This window comes from Lycorma delicatula, chromosome 5 (assembly GCF_047948215.1).
Source record: "Lycorma delicatula isolate Av1 chromosome 5, ASM4794821v1, whole genome shotgun sequence".
Taxonomy (NCBI): domain Eukaryota; kingdom Metazoa; phylum Arthropoda; class Insecta; order Hemiptera; family Fulgoridae; genus Lycorma; species Lycorma delicatula.
Genome location: NC_134459.1, coordinates 145348598 through 145361615, shown reverse-complemented (window position 1 = coordinate 145361615; position 13018 = coordinate 145348598). Strand labels below are relative to the sequence as shown.

General features: G+C 29.2%; 1 pseudogene; it reads left to right on the top strand.

Annotated features, from left to right (window-relative positions):
* Positions 1–13018, top strand: part of LOC142325460 (methionine aminopeptidase 2-like) — a 54873-nt pseudogene that overhangs the window by 18355 nt on the left and 23500 nt on the right.

Here is a 13018-nt window from a genome sequence, read left to right as displayed (position 1 = left end):
TATAAACAAATAGTATAACGATTTGGGTTTTGGGGCTTTTGTAGATGCTGAAGTTTGTAACCGCCATTAGATAAAACAAATTATGTTGTTTATACATCTGTTCAACTGTTGGTGTCGGTCGGTCGGTTGTTATGAGAGTGGAAGTGCATTTTAGAGGGCGGACTTGTTACAGGGGTGGGGACCGACAGGGAAATCACGTGGTGACAATGAAGCTTATGAAATACAGCGGTCAGTCTTGGGTTGTTTACACAGTTAGGTTACAAATTGGTTATCGTTTCTGTGTCCACTCTTGTTTAACAGTTATTGTTACTTCTTGTACATTTTAGATAATGATCTTCATTATTGATCGCGGTAAGTTTTTCTTATATTATTTTAGTACAGCTTAAAATAAGTGTTATTATTTTTGTTTGCCTGTTGTAGGTACTTATGCGGTTTGGTCCACCCGAAACAAAAGTTTAATTGTTATGACGATGCAAAAAATGTGCAAACAATGAAAAATGCTTAACGCGCATTAAATTGAAACTGAAAGACCTGATTAACCAAATTTTATTTGAAAATTACAAACGTCAAACAAAACTTTAATTGTAAGGCTATTCCTCTGAAACGTGTTTACAAAAATAAAAAATCGTTATAAGGATACATTTTACGCCACATATGACTGCAAAAGTTCTCTGTGGGTACAAAAATGGTTGCTTATGCATTTCTTTTGAATTTTGCCGTGTTAATTCGATGTGATTGGTGTACGCACCGGTTTGAGGGTCAACGAAATTTTTACAACGATAGACTGTAAAATGGGTGTATCCAAGATCCTTAAAATTTCTGTCAACTAACCTAACCTAACTTAACAATAAAAAAAATATAGGGGTGGAACAAACCGCATAAGTGCCCTATTGTATCCGTACTTATAGTGTAATGCATTTTAGAATATAATTTGCACGCTCTTCAATAAACTCTGGTATTATAACGGTCAAGGTCGCTATGTTAAATAGAAAAGAAGAACTAAAAGTTCACATTACAGCAGATGACTGTCCAGATCGGTGTTTCTCAACCAGTGGGGTGTGCCCACCTAGTTGTGGGGGGGGGGGCGTGATAACTTTAAATGGGGCATGCAAATATATCTGAAAGGAAAGCAAAACAAAATACATTTTTACTTAATAATAAAATACACATTTACACTGATATAATACACTTATAAATAGGATGGTATCGGTAGTGCACAATGCAATGTATTTAATAATTAACTTATCAGTTCTAAATTAAAAACAAGTTTTACACCCGTCAACAAAATTTAATCTTTTGTTTGTAAAATAAAATGGTTATTTCTTATAGTATTTTTTATGCTAATTTCTTATATGTTAATGAATTTTTTCTATCGGGCTTAGTTTTTTAATAATCGAAATTTCTTTCGAAACAAAAAGTGTTATAACACTTTCTCTTGACTTGTTTCCCACGTAAACTTTAAAAAATGCACCAAAAATGTTGTCAGATTAAGTTTGTTTCGTACATCGTGTAAGCAACATGACATTGTTGTGCACTATCAGCGTCCTTTCTAACCGTGCCGTTAACAACTATTACTCAATTTAACGATGTAGATTAATTTGTTACATAAAATAATCTTGCTTGAATGCTTACTAAGAGAAATAATTTTTGGTAGGTCTACCGATTGGTTTTTGCAGATAATGAAATACTATTTTGTGCCGTAGTCCATTACTAAAAGTAAGAATGACATATAGTTAATTTTCTTAATTGTACATAATATGAATGTGAATTTTTAAACCCGTTTTACATTAATTAATTATTTACAGTTGTATTGATTCTAATTGTGTTATCTAGATAATATAAAACTATAAGTAACTCTTAAGGCTTTATGTTTATAGTTAACTTAGACCTAACTTTTTGGTGTATCTTTTGTCTGAAACTTTTTTACCGTTTTAATATTATTTTTAATGCTTGTAAACAAAGTTGCGTTTTATTATTCGTGCTTGTTGTTCTAATTTTCATGTTAATTAATTTTAATATTATTAAAGCATACTGGATATTGCCGCCAAATAAGAAGTGTCTAATGATTTACCTATCCTAGCTATCTATTTCTAATTGTGTGCTTAAGGTGTTTAATACTTGTATTTAAAGAAACGCATGAATATTTACTTCCTCACACAAATGATTTAAATGTAAGCCTCAAAGGTTTTTGCTTATAAACTCAAATTTGTAATAATGCTATTGTGAAATGCATAGTGCATTAATTCGTTGAACAGCATGACAAAAAATGACATAAAACTAAAGTTATTAATAATTGAGTTTCAGATTAATGTAATTTTTCTTCCAAGACATGTGTAGCTAATTATTGGCTCTTTCTTGGAATAATAGGAATAGCTGATAATAATTAGCTGCATAAGGAATTTTGGAAGAAAGAGTTTCGTTAATCTGAAACCGGTCAAACTGTAATCCTTATATACTCATTAATTAAAATTAAATGTAAAAAACATATTCGGAGAATTAAAACTAGAATTCAGATTTTTAAAGGAAGAAAAAATGGAACAGATTAAAGAGTCAGTTTTTCTCCAATTTTGTTTTAATCGTTTTAAAACAAATTTTAACTTTTCCCTTTTACAAAACGATTCAAAATTTATTTATATTTGTGATTATAAGCTCAGGTTATGTCATTTGAATGCTTCCAAAAATTCTACTTGTTTATTTTATAATGCTTTAGTGTTGACATAAATTCTTTCAGTATTTTAACTCGAGCTTCTATTGAATCATATGCCTTTAATAATCTTAGAAATATAAATATTAATTCCGGATCTCCAATTTTTTTGTATGATTGTTATCATTTTATAATTATTTTTTTTGTTTGCAAAAACAAGTGTTTTAAATTTTTACATTATTTATTCTCAAACTAGCTGATATTTTTAATTTTTCAAATTTTTTATCTTCAGTAAATAACTGTTTTTTATTGGCTTTTAAAATTAACTCAGGTAATACTTTTTATCTAAAGGAAATAAATCAGATTTTTAGAATTTCTCATTTTTTAAAACCAGACACAAAGTATGAATCACTTCTGAAAACAGTAGCAATTCTAAAAAATACTTCTTTTTTTTTAAAGCAAAAATATTCCATGCAAGTATATTCCAACTAGTAGTATTTCAATTACAATAAATAGACTTCAATTGAGAATTATTTAGACTAATTCAAGTGAAACTTATGAAAAATGTATACTATAGTTTTCCTTTTGAAAAACTCATATTTTATTTTTGGTTAATTGAAACCCAACCGCTAAAGAACATTGGTATCCACGATCTAGTATTCAAATCCAAATAAAAATAACTGACTTTACTAGGACTTGACCGCTGGAACTCTCGAATTTCAAATCAACTGATTTGGGAAGATGCGTTCACCACCAAACAACAAAATAATTAGTATGTTATACTTTCATTAGTTTTATTCATACTGTACAATCTACAGTAATAGAAGCGTTATATTATGAACTTTGTAGACTAAACAAAGTAAATTGTTATACTGGGCGAGACATAAAATAAAAACACAAATATCAGAATTGATAATTATTAATTTTATTATAATAATCAAACAAAATGTTAATATTTAATCAATTACGATCATAATACATTACATTACAGAAAAAAACAGTTCAAAGGAATAACATAAACAGTAGTAAATATAATAAAATATTGAAATGGAAATAATAACAATAAAAAGTTGAAACTAAATGTAAACTAGACTAAATGTACTTATGGTAGATTTCAAAACAAGGAGTTAAATTAAGAGCTGGTTGCAAAGCACACAATGAACAATAATATTGGGATTCTCTTTTGATTACACTTTTTTTTGCACGCAGACTCGAGATTCATCGGTTTCCATTTGCTGTGAAATATTAATTTGGGTCTTGCCAATGCCTCTATAAATTGCTAGTTCCAGCCTTATTTTCTATCGGTTAACAGAGATTAAGTTTTAATAAAAAGTCAGTAATGATGTTCTTACACTTAAATTTCACCTCATCTATCGCACAGCTGATAAAATTAATTTAAAAAAATAATTAACACAATTGAACGTAGAATAATGCTGTAAGAGTCCATTGAACATTAAAAACATTAATTGTAGCGGTTATAATATTTGTAATCCATTGTGCATTGAATAAGTATGAAAGATTGATTAACCGGTCAAGCAGACAAAGGTAACTTTTACTAGGAAGCATACCCGAGTCCAGATTAAATATGGGTAGGGAGAAATTATACATATATTACAACAGCTATAACTTCAATAAAGAAATGGAAATTTGATTGGCCGATAAAGGTAATTGCATCCAGGAAGGATGATAAAGACAGTTATTCCCTTAATACCAATGTCGGTGATAGAAGGGATGAAGATTTAATATGAAAAACCCGTCATTCATTTCCTCTAAATTTACAGTTATTAGTAGTTTGTCTAAAAACTTTAATTCTTTAATGAAATTTTTTTTTGTTGAAACTATTTCAGAATTTTGAATGTAATCTCAGTCATTTCAAGTAGGTTATTTAGTGAAAAAATGTTGTTCTACATAATTCCTGTATCTTTTCATAAGTTTTATAGACAGTGACAAATTGTATCGAAAAAAGTAATTTATCGGTGGAAAGTATAGTTTACAAATCTCAAAGCTAACCTACTTGTAAAAAATCTTAACTGTAACCTTATGGTAAAAGAAAGGTGAAGATAAATCTAAATAAGAAACGATATCCTTGCTTCCATTAAACCTAAGGTATTTAAGATGTAACAGATGCAATTAGTCCTGATATATTAGATGGAATGGAAAGAGATAAATAAAAGAACTCAAAGGTAGCCTATTTGTCAAAAATCTGAAATGTAACCTTATCTGCAAAAATGAATGTGAAAATAAACCTAAATAAAAAACGTTATCCTTGCTTCAGAAGAACCTAAGTTATTGAGAATGAAACAGTTCTAATCGGTCCTGTTCTTAGACAGAATGAAAAGAGAGATAAATAAAAGAATAATGTCAGAAACAAGTTTTCTGAATAAGAGAATTCTATGTTCAAAGAAGAATCGATTAATTTGAGATCCACATGTATTTCAATGGTGTTTTTCTAAAGTGAAACCTTGACCTATAGTTCAACAGATTGTAAGCTCAAGAGATGTAACAGCAGAATAATTAGTTAAGAATAGGGAGGACCACATACAGAATCTTAATACAGTGTTAACAGTAATTACCGCATTCAAAAATTGAAAGAATCATAACGACTAAAATGACTCGAACATCTTTTATAAATGATTAAGCAAAGATACTTCAACCAATAACATGATTGATTAGTAATCCTAGCCATTTTGTTTGTAAAAATTATATTAAAATTAATGTTAACTTGAAATACAGACTGAGTTATTCTACTGTTTTTTCTCAGCCTTTTGAAAAAATTTCATTCTTACTAATCTCTGTTAAAAATGACAGACTATAATAAAGCTCAGGAGACCAATAAGAGTTTAACATAACATTTGATATTGATGACTGAATATGAAATGACATTCCAATCGATAAGGTGTTGCGCTTGAAGTCAGTGAATCTAAATTATCATTTCTGTACTTTATTTTTATAAACATAAAATTTTGCTGAATTCAATAATTTCATAAGGTAACTAATAAAATTCATTGAAGAAATGCCTTAATTTACATAACCTTGAAAATAAATGATTTCATGTATGGAAAGCAATAAAATTTAATGAAGAAAAAACAATCATTTTTTTCTGAAATGTTATCTTATTCCTGTTTAGCCTCCAGGAATTTCCATTTAGGTATTACTTCAGAGAGTGGTATGTGTGAGTTTAAGTGAAGTGTAATCTTGTACAGTCTCAGTTCGACCATTCCTGAGATGTGCGGTTTGAATTCCAACCACCAAAGAACACCGGTATCCATGATCTAGTTAGTATTCCAATACATTCAAAAGTAACTGCCTTTACTAAGATTTGAACGCTGGAACTCTTGACTTCTAAATTAACTTTGAGAAGATGTGTTCACCACTAGACCAACCTGGTGTATTTTCTGTAATGTTAGTTTAATTTGAAATTATGTAGTATTACATATGAGGTTGTAATTGACCAATTGCATGCATCATTGTGTTTATCTCAGTTTAAGAAAAAGTTTAATTTTATTTAAGAAATATATATACATAAAAAATAGGTACTTTTGAGTTGATCACATTTAATATGAATACAAGCATTTTTTGGAGATTGTTTAAAAAAAATATTACATGCTTATATTATTGTTGGTAAAAAAACTGTGCAGTGCCTAAACCTGAAAATTTCATGATTTTTGACTAGAAATTGATAAATTTTAGTAAAATCTGTAAAATTAAGTTTTTTTAGAACTGTCAGTACACAGATCACTATCAGATTGAACCTTCCTAAGATCCTGATCAATCTTAATTGTGTTTGAAATTTACCACCCATTTTATGAATTATTACAAACATCAGAAACAATGATAAACGTGCAGTGTTCTTGCTTATCTATATACTATACCATAGGCCAATAAATACAATATTGTAATATAAATAAAATAAAGCTTCCTTTTCATTCTGAACAAACTATGATTTCACAGCCAACTCAATACAATAACAATTGTTTGTTTGTTATATTACTTAACAAACATGATTAAATGTTCTATAAAAATAAGAGCATAAACAGTTGTTAAGTTCAAAGTAATTATTTTTGTTTACCATCTGAATATTAATTGCGTTGTTATGTTTGCCTTTAAACAATAACAAATATAACCTCTCTCAAGTGGACTGTCCTGACACCCAAACATGTGATCAGTACAAACATCATTTTGATACTGATGAAATTTCATCAGTTCATCTTTCTCGCTCAAAATGAGATTGACAAAAAATCAGCTGTTTGTCTTTTAGCATAAACTGAACGTGATGAAAAACTGTCAAGTGGTCTTTAAAGAATTAAGGAGAGTTCCACTAGTTGATCTTGAAGTCACTTTGTCGCTAACATAGTTTACATCACTGTTTGCCTCAATTTTCTACTGTTTGTTTTACTATATCTTCAGAAATAATTTCAAATATCTGAAAATTCCTTTTTACCAAATTAAAATTGTCCTTTATTGCCTGACTGTGCTCTAGATGGAATAATTAAGGCAAATCTTAAGTCTGGTGTGTGTGCCTGAAGCTAAATAATTTAAGTTTCCAACCATTTCCCTGTAATGTTCACCGGGAGATTAGAGGAGAGTTTCCAGGTTTACAACCAAATTTAAGTGGTAAAAGTAATGGTTTACAGTTGTCAAAACTATATTTTTGTAAAATTATCTTTGCATGGTCATATTTATTGCATAACTTGTCTATCTGTATAAATTTTTCCGTTAAAGTAATCTTTATCCGAAGATAATTGTCCAGTTCATGTGATTATAATTCAAATTCAGAATTTAACTTTGTTATTATGCTCATGATCTTTGAAGAAGGACTTATAATAACACTTATCAACATGAAAAACACCACAATTTCTTAATGTGATGCATGCAAGGATCATTCTTGCTTTCTTCTAGAACACACTGTTATAAGAAGTACGTTAAGTATTTATACAAACACTTTGAAGCTTGTTTAAGGTCGTAACAATGTTTTCATAGTTTGCATACATTTTTTTTAATCTCATATCCTTGAGGTTATCGCTTGAGTACATTCTTGTTTAGTTGTCCATTGAGCAACGATGTCTTTACATGAAACAGCGTTATGTTCCATCCTTTTTCCAAGGAGTAAATGAAAAGTTCGCTGGATGTTGGCTATAGCCCTTAGCAATGAGTCTTGCTTTATAATTAATTATGTCATCCAAATCAGTTTTGACAGTAAACACCTATCCACCCTTGGCAATCTGGACATTTCTTCGGTAGCTGCCATGTTTGATTCTGATGAAAAGAATTTATTTCTTTACTTATCGCTTCATTTCATTCAGATGCTTTGACACTCTATATGGCCTCTTTTATAATTTGAAAGTGTTTCTTGAAAAAGAGAAAACAGTATCCTTTTTGATAACTGGAAGGTTTTGGTAGCTGTCCTCGTTATTATCTGTTGCTACTGGATGTGAAATCAAATTTTCATCTGTTGTTTCTTCTTTAGAAATCTAAGTTATTTCCTAGTCATTTTGGGTTTTTCAGTAAGGTCTTTACTCTGTATAAGAATCAGATAGCCACAAGCCGTGTCACATGGCCTCACAGACAGATGTAAGGTTAGCTGCACGTGGTAATCATTATGTTAATATTATTTTGCTGTTCTTATTCTTTTCATTAAGAATGCTTGCATCAATATTAAACATAACTTCATTTAAGCCTCCATAAAACAAGAACAGTCATTAAGTAATTACAAGAAATGTGTTTATAACAGTATTTATATATGTATATTTTTATTATGGATATATTTTTAATTTTTATTTGTTTTCTTTTTTTTTACAGATAATGACTGCACCTGCAAATAATACTTTTATTAATGAAGTTCTGCCTCTTAATAAAGATATTAAATTAGGGACTGAACAGGACAATGTAGCAGAAATGACATGCTTTTTTTTACCACCCCATGTGACTGAAACCGATAAATCATCTGAGCATGTAAGCCTTTTTCTATGTTTGACCATCTAACAACTATGAAGCAATAGTTTGCATTAATTTCTCATTCTTTGTGTCTTTCTGGTTTTTTGTTTATACTTCTGTTTGAAATCTTTAACAGTTTTCTATAATGTACTATCGCCTTCAAATATTTTCATTTCATTTCATTTAAAACCTCTGAAATCTATTGTTGACTTCCATTCTTTTTGTTGTAAATGTGGTAGAAGATTGGTTTTGTGAGGGTTAAAAATGATTTGGCTCTTCTTTTTCAGGTGGATATTGGCATTTTCTTGGTTTCATTGTATTCGTAATCTCCATTTATATTCTTGTATTCTTATTGGTCATAGGACTTTTCTTAAGTTTTTTCTTTGCTGTTTGCATGATCCTTTTTGTAATGTGTTTTTGATTTGTCAGTTCATATTGCTTAATTTTGGAATTGAAATTCCAAAACAATAAAATAATACAATTTTAATTTTTATTGCTTATCTTATAGGCTTTGTGATTTTAAATAATATGTGTAAAAAATGCTTACATATAAAACTTGTTCAAAACTTTTTGAAAATATTAACAAAAATAATTAAAGTAAACTTTAAGACGGAAGTTAAAGCTAATGGTAGAAGAGTTTGAAGTAAAGGTAAATTGCCAGCATTATAAAAGGCGATTTTCTATTCACTTTCTATAAAGTCATTTCTAAGTGTAAATCATTATTAATCTGCTCTGATACTGGTTCCTTCAGCCATGTCCTTCTTCACTCTGCTCTACTGCTAGCTAGAATTTTAAGATTCCGATATCTCCAATTTTCTTTTACATCTTTTATTAATTGATTTGTATGAAACTTCCAGAAGTCTCCAGATATCTAGTGTAGTTTTCTTAATTTGAGGTAGCTGTTTCCCTTGTTTATGTAATGAATATATCTTAGGTCAATACATTTATTTATATGTTAAAATAAATGTTCTGTTAAAAAAATAGCTCTTAAATTTCCTTGGAAGAGACTAAATGTGAAAAAACAAAAATGAACATAAGACTTGCATTTCTTATTATGATCTGTCAACAATACCAAATATTACTGTGTGTTGTATGGATATCAAATGGTCAACTGTCGCCATATCAAACCTTTTATAGATGGTGGATTTATAAAAGTCAATAAAATCATAGCATGATGGCAAAAAGATATACAGCATTTTGTTAATGTACAACAAGAACCACCAGAAGTTGCTGAAATGCGTTCAGTTGGTACTGTTAGTTATGGCGTTTATGGAGCTTATCTTAGAGCTGGTGGGAATATTTGTACTATTGCTATATGCTTATTATCTTGCATATTAACGCAAATTCTAGCTTCAGGCGGGGATTATTGGATAACGTACTGGTTAGTAAGTCTATATTTTCTAGAAGTATGGTTTTCTAATTGCGCAATTATTAAAAATAATTAATAATTTGTGGTGTTTGAATCCATGATGATTGATGGTGAAAGTGATTTAAAACATTTATTTTTAATAATAAATTGAATAGATTTTAATAAACAAATAAAATAATATTTATCTTAATACATGCTATCTGAGAAAATGTCAAAGTTGTATTTCATAAGATGGTACACTAACGTCTTTATACATTCTAATCTATTAGTTGTAAAATATTAGAACTGGTAGTTGGATTATTACTAATTACTGTTTATTTTTGGTAGAATTCAAAATGTTTGGGGTTGTATATGAGCTCTTTTTTTTGTGTATTTCTCATTAATAAAAAAAAAAGCTGGCAAAAGGATGCATTACTTTGCTTGCTTTCTTGTTGACACATTTTTATTTCAAATACACCGTACAGTTTTTTTTAATACTAATGACTTAATTATGTAATATTTAGAATAAAATTTGCAAAAAAAAGATCAAAATGTTCAGTAATAAAAATTAAAAAAATTGAGTCCAATTTAATTCCTTGATCAAATTACATTTTTATCTTAAAGACTATGCACTGTTAAAATTATAATTGAGAAAAAATCAAAATTCTTGGTAAAAACTTTTGATCTCTTTCATCAAATTATGTTACCACCAAAATATTGCTAAAAAAAAGGAAAATAAAATTTTTAGTAAAAAAATTTGGGTCTTGATTGACCACTTGGTTGACAACTAGTTAATATAATATTTTAATAGCAGTCACAATTTGAGAACCACCATACCAAAAACAGTAGTTCCATTATTAGTAACAAATTTTATAGCAACAGAACATTTTCTACACCTAATGCAGTTAGCTTGTTGAGTTGATGTAAACAAACTGTGCATAAGAGTGGTCAATTCACAAGCATCTCCTGTAAATCCATATAAAAGAAACTATGCGACGTTAATATGCAGTGATGTTGTGCTATTATATTTTACAAAAATTATACATATATTTTAAATTTAAATAAATTAAGCTAAGTTAAATGATATCATAAGTTAAATGGTAATTTCACTGCAAAATCAATTACAAATAGATAAATTTCATTGGTATTACTCAAAAAAAATTATTTTTGTTTTTTCTGAAGGTGCTGGTGAAGCTTCTGCTGATGTTCCTGGTGAAGAGGAAGAAGATGTTGCCGATAAAATATCGACATTGGCTATTAATGAAAAATCATTAAAAAAGATCGGTGAAGTTGTCAATGGAGAAATTAATAAAGAAAATGAAGATGTAGAGGCAGAAACCAATCAAAAACCCAAAAGTAAACGTAAACGTGGGAAAGGCGGTAAATGTAAACAAACTGATCCGCCTACAATACCTGTTTCAACTTTGTTTCGTGATGGTATTTATAATTTTAAAATTAAAATGTAAATGTAGGTTTATTTACGATAAAAATAATTTTTATTAAACTTTAAATTCCTGTGAAATATGTAATGCGACTCTCGTCATTAGTATTTTATTAATATTGGGCTATATAGTAACAGCGATGTTTCAAACCCATCTAGTTAGAGAAAAAAGCGTGACAAAGATACGTGAATTTTACATCAGAATGAAAAGAACTCTCCAAGAATCTTAACCAATCAGTAGATATATACATTCCTTTTAGTTGCTCTGCAGGCATGAAGGCAACATTCAAATTCTTCTACATATTACAGAGAATGTGGTGTGACAGAACAGTTTTAATAACCTGTTCTTTTAAATAGTTCAGATTTCATATTAAACAGAAAATGTTTATGTATTTGTGCAACTCCTCAAATAAGGATCAACAGAGCAGGATCTGTAGATGATGGAGGACAGGCTATCAACCTTCTCATATGACTCGTTGCTGAGGAAATGTTTTGTTTAGGTAAGTCCACATGAATCTGGAAAAATGTGGATGAATTTCATATAATTTATTTAAAGCACTGTAAATCCATGTTACATATCTAAACATAATGTCTAAACAAATAACCGTTTTCATAATGATGAATGCAGGTTCAGCACCCATATATATTTGAATGTTATGCCGACGTATTCGTGTCAAAACATGAAACAGAACTTATCCAGAATATACGTAAATTCAGATCTGTTAATGTTGTACTGTTGATAAATTTTACATAAAGCATTGTTATTTAAAAAAAAAAAAAACAATTATTTTTTGGAACGTTTTACTCTACAGAATAGTTTTGCACTGATTTTTTAAGGTTATGCAAATATCTTGTTCATATTACTTCAACGTTGTTATCAGATAATGATGATTGACTGTTTCAGTAGGTTGCCCATTTCATGTTGTTTTTGTCTATCCGTAAATGTTATTTTTCGTTGTAGTTCTTCATTGAATACATGATATTCACACCTAACAACTGTGTAACTGATTCAAACGTAAGCCATAAAACATATTGAATGTTTCTTTGCATTTAATAATTTAGTACAAATAAAGGTTATAAAAGAATTAATTACAAGTTTATAATTAGTAAATATTACCGCATACATTATGATAGTAAGTAATACTTTGATTTTATATGCGGAGTTGGTGTTTTCAGGCCGAATATAATACAAGTACACTTTCCTGTTTCAACTTTTCCATTTTCTCCTTTCATTCATTTCTTCACAGACCCACTCCTTCCGTACTCTATCTCTGTTCTTAATTCCTATGAATTCCTCAGCTGCTTTTTTTTATACTGTTTTTAATATTTAACCAATGATCATTCACATTATTTGGCTCCCATCCCATTCTTGTTTTTTCCAGTTCGCTATTTCGCATCTCTTTGACTCTTAATTTTTCCAAATCATATGTACTTCGGTTCTGACCAACCTTTATTTTCTTGATCTTCAAATTGATTCTACTACTATTAAGTTTTGATCAGAGTTTATATCTGCACCTGGTAAGCTTTTGCATTTTTCATACAGTTCTTATATCTTTGTTGTATGAGCATACAACGTTTGTTGTATGAGCAATCAATTTGGTACCTCTCTCCATCCAATCTCGACACCCATGTATGTCGCCTTTTATGATTT